Below are 20337 nucleotides of genomic sequence, written 5' to 3' on the forward strand. Positions count from 1 at the left end.
ATATGGCTTTTATGATCTCGAGGTATGATCCTTCTATCCCTACTTTCTTGAGGGTTTTTATCAAGAAAGGATGTTGTATTTTGTCAAATGCTTTCTCTGCATCTATTGAGAGGATTATGTGGTTCTTGTCCTTTCTTTTATTGATGTGATGAATCACGTTAATTATTTTGTGGATATTGAACCAGCCCTGCATCCCAGGTATAAATCCCCCTTGGTTGTGGTGAATAATTTTTTTAATGTATTACTGGATCTGGTTGGCTAATATCTTGTTGAGGATTTTTGCATCCATGTTCATCAGGGAAATTGGTCTATAGTTCTCCTTTTTCGTGGGGTCTCTGTCTGGTTTTGGAATCAAGGTAATGCTGGCTTCAAAGAAAGAGTTTGGAAGTTTTCCTTCCATTTCTATTTTTTGGAACAGCTTAAAGAGAATAGGTATTAACTCTTCCTTAAATATTTGGTAGAATTCTGCTGGAAAGCCATCTGGCCCTGGACTCTTGTTTTTTGGCAGATTTTTGATGACTAATTCAATTTCCTTACTGGTTAAGGGTCTGTTCGAATGTTCTGTATCTTCCTGTTTCAGTTTTGGTAGTGTATATGTTTCTAGGAATTTGTCCATTCCTTCCAGATTACCCATTTTATTGGTATATAATTGCTCATAATATTCTCATATTATTGTTGTTATTTCTGCTGTGTTGGTTGTGATCTCTCCTCTTTCATTCTTAACTTTATTTATTTGGGTCCTTTCCTTTTTCTTTTTGATCAAACTGGCTAGTGGTTTATCACTTTTGTTAATTCTTTCAAGGAACCAGCCTCTGGTTTCATTGATCTGTTCTACTTTTTTGTTGTTGTTGTTTCAATAGCATTAATTTGTGCTCTAATCTGTATTATTTCCTGTCTTCTGCTGGTTTTGGGTTTTATTTGCTGTTCTTTTTCCAGCTCCTTAAGGCATAGGGTTAGGTTTGTATGTGAGATCTTTCTTCCTTCTTCAGGAAGGCCTGGATTGCTATATACTTTCCTCTTATGAACACCTTTGCTGCATCCCTGAGGTTTTGGGTTGTGGTGTTATCATTTTCATTGACTTCCACATACTTCTTAATTTCTTCTTTAACTTGTTGGTTAGCCCATTCATTCTTTAGTAGGACGTTCTTCGGCCTCCAAGTATTTGTTATCTGTCCAAATTTTTTCTTGTGGTTGATTTCAAGTTTCAGAGCATTGTGGTCTGAAAATATGCATGGTATGATCTCGATCTTCTTGTACTTACTTAGGACTGATTTGTGTCCCAGTATTTGGTCTATTCTGGAGAACGTTCCATGTGCACTGGAGAAGAATGTATATTCTGCTGCCTTAGGATGAAATGTTCTGAATATATCTGTTAAGTCCATCTGGTCCATCGTATCATTCAAAGCTATTGTTTTCTAACTGAGGGTTGATGGGGGGTGGGAGGGAGGGCGGGGTGGGTGATGGGTATTGAGGAGGGCACCTTTTGGGATGAGCACTGGGTGTTGTATGGAAACCAATTTGACAGTAAATTTCATATATTAAAAAAAATAAAAATAAAAATAAAAATAAACAAAAAAACAAAAAAAACAAAAAGAGGCTGCATGGTGAATGTGGGAGCAATAAAATGAATTTGATTTTCAAAAAAAAAACAACTATTGTTTTCTTGTTGATTTTTTGATTAGATGATCTGTCCATTGCTGTGAGTGGGGTGTTGAAGTCTCCTACTATGATGGTATTACTATCAATGAGTTTATTTATGTTTGTGATTAATTGATTTATATATTTGGGTGTTTCCACATTTGGCACAAAAATATTTACAATTGTTAGGTCTTCTTGGTGGGTAGACCCCTTAATTATGACATAATGCCCTTCTATATCTCTTGATACAGTCTCTATTTTAAAGTCTAGATTTTCTGATATAAGTATGGCTACTCCAGCTTTCTTTTGTTGACCATTAGCATGATGGTTCTCCATCCCCTTATTTTCAATCTGAAGGTGTATTTAGGTCTAAATTGGATCTCTTGTAAACAGCATATAGATGGATCTTGTTTTCTTATCCATTCTGTTATCCTATGTCTTTTGATTGGAGCATTGAGTCCATTGACATTTAGAGTGAGTACTGAAAGATATGAATTATTGCCATTATGATGCTTGTAGAGTTGGAGTTTCTGGTGGTGTTCTCTGGTCCTTTCTAATCTTTGTTGCTTTTGGTGTGTGTGTGTGTGTGTGTGTGTGTGTGTGTGTGTGTTCATCTTTTCTCCCCTCAGAGAGTCCCCCTTAAAATTTCTTGCAAGGCTGGTTTAGTGGTCACAAACTCCTTTAACTTTTGTTTGGGAAACTTTTTATCTCTCCTATTTTGAATGAGAGCCTTGCTGGATAAAGAATTCTTGGCTGCATATTTTTCTGATTCAGCACTCCTTTCTGACCTGTCAAGTTTCTGGGGTTAGGTCTGCTGCAAACCTGATCTGTCTTCCCTTGTAGGTTTGGGACTTTTTTCCCTTGCTGCTTTCATGATTCTCTCCCTGCCTGAGTATTTTGTGAATTTGACTATGATATGCCTTATTGATGGTTGGTTTTGTTGAATCCAGTGGGGTTCCTCTGTGCTTCCTGGATGTTGATGTCTCTGTCTTTCCCCAGGTTAGGAAAGTTTTCCACTATGATTTGCTCACATAACCCTTCTACCCCTATTTCTCTCTCTTCCTCTTCTGGGACCCCTATGATTCTGATGTTGTTCCTTTTTAATGAGTCACAGATTTCTCTAATTCTTAAATTGTGCTCTTTTGCCTTAATCTCCCTCTTTTTTTCTGCTTCGTTATTCTCTATAAGTTTGTCCTCTGTATCGCTGATTCTGTGTTCTGCCTCATCCATCCTTGCTGCCACTACATCCATTTGTGATTGCAGCTCAGTTATAGCATTTTAAATTTCATTCTATTTTTTACTTCTTTTATCTCTGCAGAAAGGGATTCTAATCTATGTTCGACTCCAGCTAGTATTCTTATTATCATGATTGTAAATTCTGGTTCAGACATCTTGCTTGTATCTGTGTTGGTTAAGTCCCTGGTTATTGTTTCTTCATGCTCTTTCTTTTGGGGTCAATTCCTTCGTTTTGTCATTTTGAAGGGAGAAAAGGAATTAATGAGGTTGAAAAATAGAAATAAAAAAATTAAAATTAAAAAATATTAAATTAATAAATTAAACACACACTCACAAAAATCAAATAATTGATGCTAGATCCTAGGTGTGTTTTGGTCTGGGTGTTGAAAGTGGTTTGACAGATTAGAGAAAAAAAGGGGGGGGGAAGGAAATCGTTTGAGAGTTTGAAAAAATGAATATACTGAAGTAGACTAAAATGAGATGGGAGTTAAATAGAATTTGAAAAAATAGTGACAAAAGTAAAGAATATAGTAGAAAAAAAATTTTAAAGTATTAAAAAAATTAAAAATAAAAATGAATTTTGTCTTTTTCTGTATTCAAGAAAAACAAAAAAGAAAAGAAAGATAAAAAAAGAAAAAAGGAAATCATTTGAAAACTTGAAAAAGTGAATACACTGTAGTAGACTAAAATAAAATGATGGAAGTAAAATAGAATTTAAAAAAAATCACGTAAAAGCAAAAAACATAGTAAAAAATAAAGAAAAATATTCTTAATAGAAATTGAAAGTAAAAATGAAGTTTTTCTCTTTCTGCGTTCAAGAAAAAGAAATGAAAAAGGGAAAAACAGAAAAGGAAAAAAAGGAAATGGTTTGTAAGTTTGAAAAGGTGAATACACAGAAGTAGACTAAAGTAAAATGATGGAAGTAAAATAGAATTTTAAAAAATTTACACAAAAGTAAAAAATATAGTAACAAAAATTAAACAAAAATATTTTTAATAAAAATTTAAAATAAAAATTAATTTTTTCTCCTTCTGTATTCAAGAAAAAGAAAAGGAGTGTAAAAGAGAAAGAAAAAAAAAAAGAAAGAAAATTGAATAGATGGACCTGCTAACAGATTGAAGTAGGACTGAAATTAGTTCGTTTTCCCCCAGAAGTCAGACTATGTAGTGCTGTATAGTCCATAAACTAATCAGGCAGTGAGACTTGTGTTCTTGAAGAACTAAGTTGGCCCAGTTGGGTGGGGCTCAGCGTAACGGCCACTAGATGGCGCTGCTAGCCTACTGGGGTGGAGTGTTGTGGTGCTCGTAGGTGCTTCTGCGCATGCACAGGAGTGGTTAAAATGGTGCCATCCAGCTACCCAGTCTCTAGTTTTGGATCTCTGTTCTCCCAGATCACCGATCGTGCACCTGTCCTCTGTCTTCAGCTTTCATCCACTCCCCTCCTTTTTATTCTCTGTGACCAGGCCCCAGGCAGTACCTCTCTTCTGAGTGTTGTCTCAGATGCAGATGTTTTCCCTGGCCCCTTACTTCTGAAGGGTTGTGGCTTTGACCCTTTCCGCCCCTCTGCGGGAGGGTCTCACTGAGCAGTGGTCGAATGTCGGCTGCACCCAGGAATGCTTGCTGGACCCTGCTGCTGCCAGTGCCCTGAGACTGCAACCAGGTGCCAGCCCACCTCAGAAAAAGTTCGTGAGATAGTGTAGCAGCAGTGTTTCAGAAATTATGGAAAATCACAACACACATCTTGTGCCAGGCTTCACCCTTAATAACCTTGTTCCACCTGTGCATGTGAGCGTTCTCTGGAGTCTGCTGGGACCAAGTGGCCTCAACAGTCCCTACCAAATGTCTTTCCAGCAGTGGAACCACTTTTCCACATGTGGCCCAAGAACCTCCTGTACCCCACTCTGTTCCTGGGGATTTGCCCTTCCCACTAGGGTGCCGCCAGGTATCCAGCTGCAGAGTTGCAGACTCTGCGCTCCCCTTGTTTACATTCTTAATGGAATTTAAACCCTCTCCTTTCTCCTTTCTCCCTTTTTAGTTTAGTCCCTTCAGCTGTTTCCAGTTTTCCATTTTCTCTCCAGCTGCTTTTGGGGAGGGGTGCTTTTTCAGTATTCTCTCTCCCCACTCCAGTCTCCATCCTCTCTCCATTCGCAAAAGCCCCTCCCTTCCTCCTTCTCGCTCCCCAAGTTCACCTCTCCACGCCGCATACCTGCTAAATTCTGTGGTTCAGGTTGTGCAGATTGTTGTGTTAATCCTCCAGTCAGTTTTCTAGGTGTGTAGGATGGTTTAGTGTTGGTCTGGTTCTATTTCATGAAGGCAAGACACACAAAAAACTTCCATGCTGTTCCACCATCTTGGCTCCTCCCAACATGTGTGAATGTAACTTATTTTTTTTTTATCTCCTAAACCTACTCGTTTTTATTCTCTTTTATGGAACAGTGTTATAGCGTTTTAAGTAATTTTAGACCAAGTGGTTTACACTCAGGAGCTTAACAAAAACAACAAAATATTTGGTTAAGCAACCTTTTTGGAAAAATAATTTAAAATGTGGAGGTATAAGGACAAAGAAAAGTGGAAAAATAATTTAAAATGTGGAGGTATAAGGACAAAGAAAAGTCCATCATTATCCACTTTTGACAACATAAGTACTCACTAAAATATGGCTTTTGATGAAGTATGTAATTAGCCTCTTTTCCATGGACTGTAAAATGAACTGTGCCTCCAATCCCCACCTTCCATTCTGTGATGACAAGTTACAATCTTCAAACTTTGGGGAAGTCCTAGTAGTCTTTGTGTTCACTCAGTGATACAGATTCTCACTTGCTCTTCCAAGAGCTCATAAAACAAGCTCATTATATGACATGACAAGGAAAACTCTTCTACTCGATGCCCTTTGTAAGCATGTCTTTGGGAAAAGCCTAAGAAAATATAAGGGTTGAAAAGATAAGGGTGGGGAAAGTGTATACAAAATAAAGTTAAAAAGGATAACAGATCTGATAATTAAAAAATATACATTCATTTTGATGAACACAGGAAGACATTTGCTAAACAAAAGTTTCCAAAGGTTTTTATACCCTCCTCAGATACCTTGTTTTCAGTGCCCTTCTCAGTTCTGAGTGAAAGCAAACCATATTCCCTCCACTTAATGCAGTAATGGATGATGGCTAGGTATACTCATAATTTAATAACAGTGTATAGTGTACATGCAAAGTTTTATTGGTATTTCATTTCTGTTCTAGTTTCTAAATTAGAACGTGATTTGTCTAAGATTAGGGTGGATTCTTAAACTACGGACTTTTAAAAAGGTAACCTTTTAGTTTTCAGAATATTATGTTACACTCTGGATTTTGTATCCAACTCTGGGCGTGTTGTTAGATTTAATCCATTTTGACAAACATCTACTTAGTGCCTCTTATGTGTGAAACACTCCTCTGAGGAGTTAGGTTCTTGAATGGAGAAGATCCTGGCATAAATGATACGATGTGAAGAACTAAAACTTTAAATCTTTGTGATGTCAGTGAGCTCACAAAATTGGGGAGACAGAGAAAAATTAGTATGGGGATAATGTATGAAAGATCAGGAGGACCCAAACCCTAGCTAGAGTCAGCTAGGTTCAGTGTGAACACTGAGTGAATGGAGGGTAATCAAGGACATGAAGTGAAACAGACTGGGCATCACGTTGGGCTTTGTGATCGGGCTAAGGAGTGTGACTTTTTCTAAGCAGGGGAAGGACGACTCTGGTAGCTCCGTGGCTCATGAATAGGAAGAGACAAACTGGAGAACAGAGAGATTAATTAGGTTATTGTAGTAGTCCTGTGAGAGACAATGTGAATCTGAACTAAGAAAACAGTATTGGAGGAGATGAAAAAGAGTTCAAAATGACTTATGAATCTGAATTGACAGCAATCACTATTTGATTAGACAGGGCACACTCGGGAACAGAAGATTGCTCCCAGGATCCTGGTTGGAGGGCAGCACCTTAGCGGTGCCATACTGTCCCCTTAGAAGGAACCTATCAAAGGTGGAAAGACCATTTTTATTTTACTTTTCCTTATTATTAAAACATGAATGAAACACTGAGGTTAACAGACAAATACCAAAGGAAACCATAATTGGTTCTTCATGGAAAGGGTACTTCTGAAGTGCAGAACATCTTCAACATCTCTTTCCCTATTGAGACATCAGCTTTCTGAAATTCCGGGTGCCTGGTGTTTTTTCTCCACTTATTACTTGATTTTGTTGAATGTATTTTGATAACATCATGAACTGTGATAAAACAGCTCAAATGACACTCAATTGGAAGGCTGCAATTGCTAACTAAGTAAGACTAAGCAGATGTTGTGGGGTCATTTCTTCTTATCAAATAATAAATAATAATAATCTTATCAAATAATAAATCTGTTAGCCTGAGGAATGAAACATAAGCAAGCTTCTTACATAGTCAAAGGTCATAACTGTATTCAGGCTTGTCTGTTTAGCCATATCCACTATATAGAAATGAATGCTAGTCAAATTCATGAAGCGCCTATCTAGATTAAGAACTAAAAGGATTCAGTGCACTTGTGACATTTCATTTAATGGTAAAATCCATCATGTTTGTTGTAATTTCTGGTATTTGCACAAGAGGTCATGTGCATTTGTTGTCATTACCATTGTAAATTTTTCTCTCAATGCCTGTATGTGGATGGTGCTAGAAGAGATACCACATTTTTGCTTAAAAGCATTACATTTCTTCTCTTCAGAATAATTAGCCAATGGTATAAAACTTTCCACTTTTTATTTTGATCCCCAAATCCTCCTATTTCCAGTATTTTCTCTGTTTCTACTAACAAAACATTATATCTCATTGTTGAAAGCTTAGTTTCTATGATTACTTTTTGTTTTTCCTTCTTCCTTCTCCCATGAGTCACAGTGCCAGCACACCTTGCTGATTGTTTCATTGCGTGGCCTTTTTCATTTGGTAAAAATATGATATCTGCTTCCCCCTATTCAAGCTTCAGTAGGTAGGTTGGAGCTGCCCTGTCTAGTATCCTGGTCCTGAGCCACAGTGTCCAGTGGGCACTTTGCACATAGCTAGTCTGAACTGAGACATGATGAAAAAAAACACTAGATTTCAAATATTTCCTATAAAATTAAAGGGATATAAAAATATTAATTTTTAGTTTGATTACACTTCGAAATGGTTGCATTTTTGGACATATTAGGTTAAATAAAATCTGTGATGATCTTATTTTTATTTTTATTATTTCTTATTATTCTTATTTTTAATATTATTACTAGAAAATTCTGTATTTCATATGTGGCCTGTATTGTATTTCTGTTACATGGCATGGCAATAAATGGCCCTAAAGAAGTCATGCTTCCCGCAACTAGACGTGAGAGGAACTATGATATCATAAGATGGTAAGACCCTCAGAAGGGTGTGAAGAGGAGAGTGAGTCATCCTTTCTGATGAGCACCTGAGGAGGGGTCCACAGGAGAAGTGATATTGGACCATCCTCAGAAGAGGAGGACATTAGCAGTTCAGTAGAGAAAACCACACTGGTAAAGTTTTGGTGACAAGAAAGAGGTTGCCGACGTCATCTCCTCAGATGTTATTTAATCACATCACCCTAGAAACTAAACACCTGTCAGGAAAGTATTTCAAGGCCTTACCAGTGGCACTCGGCAGCACGTGTGTCCCCTGCCCTGCCTTCCTCTGGCACGGACTAGCCCCGTCAGTGAGGGTGGGGAGGCAGTGCCCCTCTGGGGCTATCAGATTGGTGGGGGACCATGTGGGGCTGGCCTCAGGTTGTGGCTCCTGAGGGGGGAAAGCAAGATGTAGCCACCTGACACCTGTGAGAAACCCCAATGGGGAATGGGAAGGGAAGAGGAGGATTCCTGGGGTTGTGTCTAGTGAGAATCAGGACATCTTACTGTTCACCACAAAGTATTCAGGAGTGAGGAGAGTGAACAAAACAAATGGAGAACGGAATGAAGGAAGTGCGGGTGGGAACAGTTTCCAAAAGGAATGCTTTGTACATGGAGATAAGCCCATAAGGAGAGTAGAGAGAAGAAGTGGGGGTTATACACGAGGTGGTGAAGGATCTTTCGAGGGTTGTAATTAAGGCTCTGGCATACACTGCCTCTTCACTGTGGGCTAGCTGCTTAATCTCCGTGAGTTTCAGTTTCCTGGTGTGTAAAATGTATAACAAAGACTTCCATGCAGGCTAGTAAGAATTAGAGACAACATGAAACACAGCATCCGGTACCTGTAATATTCAATAAGTGTCAGCTATTATGTTTGGCCACTCTTGGTTAACTGATTTTGAATATTTGCCTAATTTTGGCTGACTCCCTGGAAGGAATTGGGCGTTAAGTGTCTTATCTAAATCTGTTCATAAATTTTTTTAAGTTTATTTATTTTGAGAGAGCGAGAGCGCAAGAGTGTGAACAGGGGAGGGGCAAATACAGAGGAAGGGAGAGAGAGAGAGAATTCCAAGCAGGCTCTGAACTGACAGCGTGGAGCCTGACATGGGGCTCCAACTCGCAAACCACAAGATCGTGACCTGAGCTGAAATCAAGAATTGGATGCTTAACCGACTGAGCCACCCAGGCACCCCTGTGACCTATTGTTTTTAAAGGGAAAATTAAAAGACAATTCAAGGAAAACATGCTTTATTTAAAGAACTTTGAAACACATGGTTTCCCCCACTCCCACCCCATTTAATGTCACTGAACCCAGGGACTGGGTCATTACAAAGTCAGCCAGACTGAAGTAGTTGTTCCTGACTGTGCATCTGGAGACTCGTTACTTCTGGTGGCTTGTGTACACAAATGCAAACCTAAATATTTCAATCCACAAAACCTCTAAAGATTATTTGAAGAAAGACTATGAGACATAGTGATTGTTTGAAACATTCCTTTGTTCATAGTTTGGTGAAATCCAGACGTTTCATCATTCAGACTTGTTGAATCATGAACCTGTGGCCACAGAGGATGGTGTAGGTGGAAAGCCATGGACAACAGTAATGGAAGTTTGAAAAATGGGTCATAAGAGTTAGAGTTGGGACACGAGGAACTGTTAGGAATTGCTTCACCAAATTATTTCGCTCATACTGGCTTTTACGGGTTCCCAGAGTGAATGTGATAAAAAATTTATCTCTGAATAAGTCTAAAGAAATATTTCAGTATTTGTCAAAGGAAATTCAAAGAGATATGAAAGCACCATGTTATGGTTTAACTGCTTATGTATTTTTTTACTTTCTTGGTGGTACATAAAATAATCATGGATCTTACAATTTATGGAGTCTTAGAGTTTATGAAATGCAGTATTTTTTCAACCTATTGTGAAAGAGAATATAAATGAACACATGAAGCCCCGAATCATCTCCGATTTACCAGGTATTCTTAATGTGACCAAACACTGTGGCAGGCCAAGGGCAGAGCCAGGGAGTAAGGAAAATATATCTTTGATTTTGGTTCCTTTTGTTCTTTCTGAAATGGCAAAGAAGTCGGTACAAAGGGCAAAGGATTTGGAGTGCAGACTCAGGGCTTTAGTTCTTCAGTAATTGCTGGATTTGTGAACTTGTGTGGGTCATGGCAGCTCTGGGTTTTCTCTGGCGATAATAATACGCTTGCTTTGTGTTCTTCAGAAGGTGGTTAGTTAAAAAGCACGTTGGAAAAGCACTCCAAAATATTAGTTATCCTCCTTTTTCTTGTTTTACAGATAAAAGAAAGGAACTCAGATTTATTTGTGTGGAGGACATGGGGTGGAGGGAGATTCATATACGGGGATCTGTTCACACCCACAGTCATACCCTGTGACTGACCAGTTACAGTCTAGAGTGTACATGTAGCCACGTGCTTCAGTTCCCAGGAGCTGGAGGAATAATCCCGTGGGAGGCGTTGCTGAATGCATCCTCAGGAAAAGAGTCATGGTGTTTCTAAGAGATACTTCCTGATGTCCTCTGCTACTCAGGTTAGGGCATCCCGAGGTCCCTCCTCCTCCTGGCCCAGCATCCGCACTCTTCGCTTCCGGCTGTTGAGGAGTCCTGGTTCCCTGCCCCAGCTCCCCTTCTTCAACAGTGAGTGCCCTGGGCTGGTCTGCCACTACTCGTCTCTCTCTGATTAGGAAAACATAGTATTTGTGCTCAGCATCTTATTCCCTCAGAGCCAGTCTTTCTGTGGCTTCTGGCTGTTAAATAACTAAAACTAGACTTTAAAGATCATCTCATTTTAATAAAAATCATTAAGAAATGATCTTGAAGCAGATTTCTTTTTTCAGTCTTTTTTGAAAAACTTTTTAATGTTTGTTTATCTTTGAGAGACAGAGACAGAGCATGAGCAGGGGAGGGGCAGAGAGAGAGGGAGAGACAGAATCCGAAGCAGGCTGCAGGCTCTGAGCTGTCAGCACAGAGCCTGATGCGGGGCTCGAACCCATGGGCTGCAAGATCATGAACTGAGCTGAAGTTGGACATCCAACCGAGTCACCCAGGTGCCCCCCCCCCTTTTTTTTAGTCTTAACGGAGGAGCTACAGTTCAAAGGGTATAAACTTTCAGTTGTAAGACTGGTGAATTTGGGGATCTAATGCACAGCATGGGGGTTACAGCTAACTGTCCTGCATCACATACTTGAGTTGTTGCTAACACAGTGGGCCTTCATTGTTCTTAGCACAGAAGAGAAATGGCAACTATGTCTCAGGGGGAGAGAGATGGTAGTTAATACTGTGGTAGTAAATCAAATCAAGGTGTCATACATCTTAAACTTGCAGTGTTCTGTCAGTTGTATCTCAGTAAAACTCCAGGGGGCGCTAATGGTGGGGCTTTAAGGTGAGGTGGAGAGAGAAAGGCACCTTGACCAATGTTGGGAAATTAACTTACTGAGGAAATAGTGAGTGCTTAGGGTCCTCCACTGACGTATTATAGGCATTCATTTACTTCATTTATATCTTGAGTTAATCTTTACTGAGGCAATTCAGACATTTCCATTAAACATTGTTAAGGTCTTTAAAGTGGAGTGTTAAAGTCCCTTGCAATCACCACATTCTTATCAATAAGGTTGCTTATGTTTATGAGTAATTGTTTTATATATTTGGGGGCTCCGGTATTCGGTGCATAGACATTTATAATTGTTAGCTCTTCCTGATGGATAGACCCTGTGATTATTATATAATGCCCTTCTTCATCTCTTGTTACAGCCTTTAATTTAAAGTCTAGTTTGTCTGATATAAGTATGGCTACTCCAGCTTTCTTTTGACTTCCAGTGGCATGATAAATAGTTCTCCATCCCCTCACTCTCAATATGAAGGTGTCCTCAGGTCTAAAATGAGTCTCTTGTAGACAGCCAATAGATGGGTCTTGTTTTTTTATCCATTCTGATATCCTGTGTCTTTTGGTTGTTGCATTTAGTCCATTTACATTCAGTGTTATTATAGAAAGAAATGGGTTTAGAGTCATTGTGATGTCCGTAGGTTTCATGCTTGTAGTGATGTCTCTGGTACTTTGTCTCACAGGATCCCCCTTAGGATCTCTTGTAGGGATGGTTTAGTGGTGACGAATTCCTTCAGTTTTTGTTTGTTTGGGAAGACCTTTATCTCTCCTTCTATTCTAAATGACAGACTTGCTGGATAAAGGATTCTCGGCTGCATATTTTTTTCTGTTCAACACAGTGAAGATCTCCTGCCAATCCTTTCTAGCCTGCCAAGTTTTAGTAGAGAGATCAGTCACGAGTCTTATAGGTCTCCCTTTATATGTTAGAGCACGTTTATCTTTAGCCGTTTTCAGAATTTTCTCTTTATCCTTGTATTTTGCCAGTTTCACTATGATATGTTGTGCAGAAGATCAATTCAAGTTACATCTGAAGGGAGTTCTCTGTGCCTCTTGGATTTCAATGCCTTTTTCCTTCCCCAGATCCAGGAAGTTCTCAGCTATTATTTCTTCAAGTACACCTTCAGCACCTTTCCCTCTCTCTTCCTCCTCTGGAATACCAATTATGCGTATATTATTTCTCTTTAGTGCATCACTTAGTTCTCTAATTTTCCCCTCATACTCCTGGATTTTTTTATCTCTCTTTTTCTCAGCTTCTTCTTTTTCCATAATTTTATCTTCTAGTTCACCTATTCTCTCCTCTGCCTCTTCAGTCCGAGCCATAGTTTTCTCCATTTTATTTTGCAGTTCATTGATAGCATTTTTTAGCTCTTCCTGGCTGTTCCTTAGTCCCTTGATCTCTGTAGCAAGAGATTCTCTGCTGTCCTTTATACTGTTTTCAAGCCCAGTGATTAATTTTATGACTATTATTCTAAATTCACTTTCTGTTATATTGTTTAAATCATTTTTGATCAGTTCGTTAGCTGTTGTTATTTCCTGGATGTTTTTCTGAGGGGAATTCTTCCGTTTCGTCATTTTGGATAGTCCCTGGAGTGGTGTGGGACTGCAGGGCACTTCCCCTGTGCTGTCTTGAATAACTTGCGTTGGTGGGCGGGGCCACAGTCAGACCTGATGTCTGTCCCCAGCCCACCGCTGGGGCCACAGACTGGTGTGTGCCTTCTCTTCCCCTCTCCTAGGGGTGGGATTCACCGTGGGGTGGCGTGGCCCGTCTGGGCTACTTGCACACTGCCAGGCTTGTGGTGCTGGGGATCTGGCATATTAGCTGGGGTGGATCTGCAAGGTGCAGGGGGGCAGGAAGGGCAGGCTCAGCTCGCTTTTCCTTCGGAGATCCACTTTGGGAGGGGCCCTGCGGCACCAGGAGGGAGTCAGACCCACCAGAGGGATGGATCCGCAGAAGCACAGCATTCGGTGTTTGCGCGATGCAAACCAGTTTCCTGGCAGGAACTGGTTCCCTTTGGGATTTTGGCTGGGGGATGGGTGAGGGAGAAAGCACTGGCGAGTGCCTTTGTTCCCTGCCAAGCTGCACTCTGTCCTCTGGGGCTCAGCAACTCTGCCTCCCATTGTCCACCAGCCCTCCCGTTCTCCAAGCAGAGCTGTTAGCTTATAACCTTCCAGATGTCAAGTCCCGCTTGCTGTTGGAACACACTCCGTCCGGCCCCTCCGCTTTTGCAAGCCAGACTCGGGGGCTCTGCTTGGCCAGCGGGCCGCCCCTCCACCCCAGCTCCCTCCTGCCAGTCCATGGAGCATGCACTGCCTCCCCGCCCTTCCTACCCTCTTCCCTGGGCCTCTCATCTGCACTTGGCTCTGGAGACTCCGTTCTGCTAGTCTTCTGGCGGTTTTCTGGGTTATTTAGGCAGGTGTAGGTGGAATCTAAGTGATCAGCAGGACGCGCGGTGAGCCCAGTGTCCTCCTACGCCGCCATCTTCCCAGGATCCCCCTGTTAAGGTCTTTAAAATGACAGCTTTGAGATGGTCTGACTGTAACTCATCATAAATACATTTTACGCCCTGAGCCACAGCACACATATATGTTCATGTGTGTATATAAGGTACACATAATTAAAAAAACAAGAATAAAACAACTCTTAAAGATTGGAACCAGCAGTTTAACAAGCACTGATTTAGAAAAATAAGTTCCTTTGGCAAGCTTGACCAGAAAAATGTTCAGTGGCCTATAAGTTACTTTGTTCGAAAATAAGTATTTCAGAAAGCATTTCAGTGCTAAAATGTAACAAATAATATTAGATTACAGCCATCTGTGACTATTCCAATTCTGAATTTTCCATTACTACCTTATTTTTTTTCTCAGGGACTACATTTCTACACATAATTTTATAGCAGATAAATGACGTAGCGTAAGGATATTGTTTTTTATCAAATCTAGTCTGTGTTTTCTACTCTCTTTTTACCCTATCTTGGGCTTCCTTCTTATTTAGCTTTGGTTAAGAAATGATTTCTGTATCCATTGGCCTTGTTCACAAATGAGTACACTGTCTCTTACATTCTGTAAGAGAAAAACGGTCTATCCTTAAGTCAGAGCCTAAAGAATTTTCCTCTCCCAATATTAGTTTTTCACTAACTCTAATCCCATTAAACATTTCATTGTTTGGGATAACATGTCTTTTGCCTTTAAGGAAGTGCTTCATCATCATTCTTGCCTAAATATGTTGTTGGCAGTATGGAAAGGCAATTATAATATTTGATATTTAACATTTTTAGGTTAAAGATTCATTAAGTATTCCATTTTGTCATCATGAACAAATTCAGCAAAGGTGGATAAGAGTCTTTTGAAGCTAACTGTGTGTATGTAAAGTTGAAGAATGTGAATATAAAAATATATCATTTTAATTAAAGGAAGTTGCTTAGCCATTGAAGGAGTGACTTTTCTTCCTTATCACTATAGAATAATATGCTTGGTGAAACCATTGTAGAAAATAAACTATAATTATTCATTCATTCCATCCATTCCAGCAAGATGACTTCTGGGGATTAAAGATGTACATGGGAACAAGATTATAATCTAGCATAGGAAGCAGGCTTATAAAAATAATTAGAGTACAATGTGATCATTGAACTAGTTGAAATATATATAGCACAGTGGTACTAAATGGCATGAGGGAGAAGGGTTCAAAAGATGGGTTCCTTAAGCTGAATATTGGAGGAATGTGGAAGGAAGCTTATTCCAAAGGACAGAATAGTTGTGAGAAACCATCAAGATGTTTTCAATCTTTCAAGGCCTGCCTTAATTAATTAATTTCAAGGCCTGCCTTAATTAATTAATCTGATTCTGGCAGGTATGATTTCCTCCAAATTTACAAAAAGAGCTAGTTCATCATTGAAGGAGTCATTTTTCCCCCTGCTGATTTTACAATGATTGGCTGACTTGTGTCATTGTAGAAAATGGTCTCTACTTAAATTATACTGAATTTCTAAAGGGAAGTTACCACTACAAGACTGCGTATTTTTGCCCCCTTTGGTTTTCTCAGCTAAGTCTCTCCCTATGACAAAAGTAAGATTTTTTTCACCACTCAGTTTCCTGGCAAAGTTGCTTGTTTGCAAAGTCATACACCCAGCCCAGAGAAATGAAAAATTATTTTAGTCAGTGAGTTGGCAATGCTATTTATACAAATAGGTTAGGAACACTACAAAGATTTGAAAGATAGCCAAAATCTGAAATTGCAAAGCTCAGAGTTTGCATTGTGTAGTGGCAACAGTAGACAACAGACCCCACCAATTCTTTCCTCCTGACTTCAGCTCCCATATCTTTTTACCAGGTATTGAAAAGAACAGAGGTTGGGTGCTTGGGTGGCTCAGTCTGTTAAGCATCCCACTTCAGCTTAGGTCATGATTTCACAGTTCATGAGTTCAAGCCCTGTGTTGGGCTCTGTGCTGACAGCTCAGAGCCTGGAGCCTGCTTCGGATTCTGTGTCTCCCTCTCTCCTGCTTGCACTCTGTCTGTCTCTATCTCTCCCCAAAATAAACAAACACTAAAAAAACCTTAAAGAACAGAGTCATTTTTAAAAATATGAATTTGTGGTAGTATGGAGGTTTTCATTTATTTGCTTATTGTATTTCCATTAGAATTCAGATGTTATAAAAGCAGAGACCTCGTCTTATTGTATTTATTCCTGTATCTTCAATACATAGAACAGTGTGAAGCGTATAGTAAGAACTCAACAAATATTTGGTTGGTGAATGAATATATACTGAAATAAATCAGTACTGAGTGAAGTAAATCTTTTCTTCTAGCAATATTACTTTTTATAAACAGGAAGATGTGGTTGCATTCTTCTCAAAACCAGGGAAGCAGGGAATGAGCATTTTGTGATTTTTTTTAAACATTGCAATTTCAGGTATGTGGTTCATTTATTCATCTAAAATCTATTGAACATTTACTATTTCTTCCACAAAAATAAATAGACATGGTCTGTCCTTTCATAGAATGTAGACTGAGATGGAGTGGCAAATGTTTAAACAAGAAAGTGCTATAATATTGATCCTTAGTATTTATACAATTTACATTCTTAGTTTGAATAGTTCACTAGTAAGTACAGAGTAGTTATACACCATAAATAGTAATTTCACTTAGACATATATTTAAATTGTCCATGAGATAGGAGTTGGGCAGGGAGCTAGTCAGTGAGCTGAGACTGTTTTTCATCATCTGCACATTCATATACACATATGTTTTGTCTCCTTCTTAAGAAACATTTTTGGGAGAAATTTATGATGCTCTGGCTTTGTGAATTTAGGGATTTCCAAAGATTAGTCTGGATTGCTACAGGAATGACCTCTTCATCTCTTCAGTAAGATTTTAAGAGTCTACTATTATTTATGCATGCTAAAGTAGAGGAGTGTACAAGAAACCAAGATAGCAGAGGGGATGGGATGATAGAGTATGGCTGGTGAAGGGTGGGAAGAGGGAGTTCAAGAAAGTAGGGAAGTCTTTATTAAGAGGGAATGTGAGATGAGTGTTGAAGATTAATAGATTGAGTAGGAATTTCTCAGGTAATTAAAGTAGGAGGACAGTACAAGCAGAAGAAATAGCATATCAAAAAGTGCAGAAGTGTGAAATTATTCTTTGAATTTAGAAAATGAGAAGGCACATGGTGTTTTAAGAGGAGAAATTATAAGAGTGTCTGATGAAACAGGGCCATTGGCAACGAGCCAGGCCATTAAAAAATATGAACTCCTTGCAAAGGGGTCTGGATATTAATCAGGAGGAAGTCAGGAACCATTGAGAGATTTTAGTTGGGGAGAAACTTTTTCAGAAGAATGTCCTAGAACATTTTAGAAAGTACCACCTGGAAGCTATGTATTGGAAGATTGAAGAGGAACCAAGCTAGACACAGGTAGACAAGTTGGTACATCATGGTGGTACTCGGTAAGAGAGTGACAGCCCCAGCTAAGGTGGGAACAACAGGAAAGGAGAGGAGAGAAGCCAGTTAAAGATTTCTAAGTGATTTCAGTTACTAAACTAAACTAAGTCTAGTTTCTGAACATGCGTTGTCTTCCTTTTTAAGAGATCTGTGATTTTCTTTTTTCAGAAGTGTTACAGTATTTTTCTTCTGTTGAATTCTTTCTAAATGACTGGGGCAAAGGAGCAATTAAAAAATGTGACCTTAGTGCTGTGTTTAGGAGATTGAAAATTCTTCTGAGGCTTAAGAAATTAAGAGTGTCTGTGGTTTCCTTCCCAGATCAAGAGACTAAAGTCATCTAATTGAGAAGCTCATATCCTCATTACATGTTCTCATCTTGCAGATGTGGGAAAATGCCAGTGTCTGGATTCTCTTTGCCAGATTCTGTGAGTCAGGTTCAGGGGACTCTCAGTGGGAAAGTCTCCAGATGGGCTGCCTCTCTCGGGACATCTCTCAAATTTGGTCTCCCATGGTCAGGATGGGCCTCTGAGTCTCTGCTTACCGCAACATGGATGTCCTTTTTGCCTACTTTCTTCTTTGTCCAGAACTTAGGCTTTATTAAGGGACTGACTCTTGTCCTGATGGGTTTTCTTTACGTTTAAGATCCCCTTTTTTTCATTGCCTCAAGCTTCGTCACTTGCCTCCTTATGCATCACCTACTTCTTGGTTTTGTCCTGCCGTTTTGCCCTGATCCACAACTCCTACGTGTGTCTGCTCTACAGTTTCAGACTGTGGACTTGGCTGTACTTTGATCATGAATCTTTTCAATATTTTGTTCCTCAAAATTATTCACCCAGCTGTTTTTCTTTCTTCCCCCGTGTTTTACTGGTCAATCTGCCAAAGACACGGCATGTGGAACCACTTCAGAGTTGATTTTTCCCATTCAAATCTAACTCACATTTGACACTCCCTTTCAAATGTTCATCCCACCCAAAGGAATGTATTCTTTCTTCTTTAGCCTTTATTCCAATCCATGACACCTAGCACACTAATCCAGAGTTTTGGACATCCTCAGAATTCTTTTAACCTTACCTGCATTTGGTCACCAAGTCCCATCAATTTGCCACCTAAATCTCCAAGACGGCTCCTCCTCTCCATCAGCATTACCACTCATATTTCAGTAAGAACTCCTTTAACCTGCCATCTTTGTTCCTCAGCCAAAAGTCTAAAGTCATTTTCCATCCTGTAGCCCATGTCAGTACTCTGGATCAAAAATATAATCTGCTAATGTACAACTTAAGTTTTGCTTGTTTACCTAATAAATTTGTATCAATCACCTATTTACAAGATAGACACGACTGAGTCTCAGCCTCTTGATAGCTTTCTTAATCACATCAAAAGTCCTTAAAATGCTTAAAACCCACAGTCTGTTCTTGCCTGCCTATTGGGGGAAAAAGGGGGAATGATACTGTGTAAGATTTGCTTTTATTTTCTTCTCCCCCCCCCCAAAAAAAGTAATGCATAGTCCATGCATGGCTATATAAAAGGGACATACAATCTGGTGTAGGAAGCTGGAATCCACTGTGGACTGTCACTGTGAAAGTCACTGGAGATTCCAGCACTTAATTAGACAGGCATATGTCTGTTACCGACTACCCTTAAGTTCATAATAAAAATTGGTATCTTACCATTTCTGATGTTTGGTTCAAGGTACCCTGAAACACTTCTAAGTCATTTCTATGAGAATATACTCTTTTTAAATATTGTGACAGAAACAAATTGCATATTAAAATGTGTTACTTTATACTAAAGAATGGTAATCTGCCATGGCTTGATTTTTGTTCTGATGATACCCGTCCCTATTTACATTTAAAGTACTTGATGTAATTTTGGTAATTGTAGGATATATATGTTCTGTTCCATATGCCAAATGGATATCACAGCTCGATGTTTTAGTGGCTAGTGTCAATAAGAAAGTGGGAACCGGCTTCATTTTGCCACGTGCCTGGCTCCCAATTACAGCCCTCACAGGTAACCCTTAGAGAGTCAGTTCCACTGGGCAGGTGCCATTGCTCCGATACAGTCACTTAACCTGACTCAGTTTCTTCCGTTTGTTCATCTTGTTGTTTTTCACTTGGTGGTAGAAGTGAAATTAAAACACATGGGGGAGTATCTTAGGCAAGTTTCTGGCAAATTACTCTTTAGTTAAATCTGCATTTTAGGGTATTTCTTGTATGAAGAGGAACAGTTGAAGAAAACAAAACACGTTTCAGATATCTAATTCAAAAGGCATAGTCATATTCTGAGGTGTTGAAAGAAATGACTTATTCATATTTCACTTCAATATTTATTGAGCCACTACTATATGCAGAAATGTTCTGGTAGGTGCTGAGATATAACAGTAAGCAAGACATATGCTACCCTTGTTTTTCAGAGATTAACACCATGTCAAAGAGATAGATAATGAAAACAAATGAACAAAACGTAGTGCCTGTTAGGGGAAATGCAGTGACTACAATTCATGCCGGGACACCTATATTCCTGACGAAAGGCTACATGGAAGAAACGATTTATAAGCTGTGGTGTGAAAGGTGAGAGGCCATCCAGATAGGTCAAGGACTGGGGAGAGCAGAGAGAGCAGCTTATGCATGGGTACAGAGCACTGATGATGGCCAAGCTGGGTGCCTGAAAATGTCCTCCAGGCAAGTGGTGGAAGGGAGTCAAATCAGGTAAAAAGCGACA

At 39.5% G+C, this 20337-nt stretch overlaps 1 long non-coding RNA gene across 15 annotated transcripts in view; it reads left to right on the top strand.

Moving 5' to 3' along the window:
- LOC122231182 overlaps window positions 1-20337 on the top strand; it is a 251927-nt gene that overhangs the window by 130541 nt on the left and 101049 nt on the right. The gene's annotated exons all lie outside the window — the stretch shown is intronic.

Source organism: Panthera tigris, chromosome D1 (genome assembly GCF_018350195.1).
Source record: "Panthera tigris isolate Pti1 chromosome D1, P.tigris_Pti1_mat1.1, whole genome shotgun sequence".
In the NCBI taxonomy this organism is placed as follows: Eukaryota; Metazoa; Chordata; class Mammalia; order Carnivora; family Felidae; genus Panthera; species Panthera tigris.